Raw genomic sequence first — 1,152 nt, forward strand, 5'->3', positions numbered from 1 at the left:
CAAAATAAAAAATAACAATTCCATTTTCTACTAAAAGAAATATACATAAAATTATACAAATATCATTTATTTGTGAATCCATATTAGAGGTAACCGTCAAGGCAGTTCCCTGCCACGTACATAAAAGTAACGCAGAGGTCTATTTCCTTGGATGCTAAGAAAATGTTGCTTTCAAGTTTCTAAAATTGCTATTCATTTGCCACTACATGTTATTTAAAAAATGAAGAGGAAAAAACTTGGTCAATGATCAAGACTCAAGAGGTGACTATACATTACAATGCTACTGGCTATGATTTATAAGAAGGACACATTGTCTTCCTGTTATAATTGTCATCATCGCTTAGTATAGCTCAAATAATATAATTTATCTGATCTTATCTAAAAGTTTTGAATTTAAATTTTACTTCTAATTTTAAAAAAATAAAATAAAATAATTTCCAAACATAAAAAAGTGTGGATATTGAATATGTGTTAATACTTAACATTAGGATAAGTCGCATTTTTAAATAGTTACGGAAATAATTTTCTTTTTTTTTTCAAGTATTTCTCAACTCGAGAAGTCGAAAATTAATCCATCTGAATTTTATTTAAGAGTTTGCAGTTGGCGAATAAATTAATACATACACAAGTGAAATTTAAAATCCTAATATTTACTTAAATAAATTAGTAAATTAACCACTAAATCATATTAAAAACAATTTAACAGTGTTATTGTTTGCCACAAAAAAATCAAATTCGTAATTGGGATAGCTTGGCAAAGAAAAAGAATAAAGTATTACTGAATTAAAGCTTGTCACACCTAAAATTAGCATCCGGAGTTGATAAATTTCACACTACCACAATTTATTAGACAATAATCTAAATAACAATTGAACGTTTAAGTATAATTTTTCCAATTAAATTAGGACGATGTTACGTGCTTTTATATTATTTTTTTTATGGGAGATGCTCTCATAAAGACGCAGAAAACGTCTTTTTTTTAAAGATATTTTTTAATAATTAAAATTTAACACATATAATTACTTAAATTATATTATTTTTTATCAAAATTAGGTTCAGACAAATTAATTTGACCGAAAAATAGTTAATCAAATCTTAAATTGATCTAAATTAATATTATTTTTTTATAAAAAATAACTACAATATCCTTAT

Source organism: Arachis ipaensis, chromosome B10 (assembly GCF_000816755.2).
Source record: "Arachis ipaensis cultivar K30076 chromosome B10, Araip1.1, whole genome shotgun sequence".
Taxonomy (NCBI): Eukaryota; Viridiplantae; Streptophyta; class Magnoliopsida; order Fabales; family Fabaceae; genus Arachis; species Arachis ipaensis.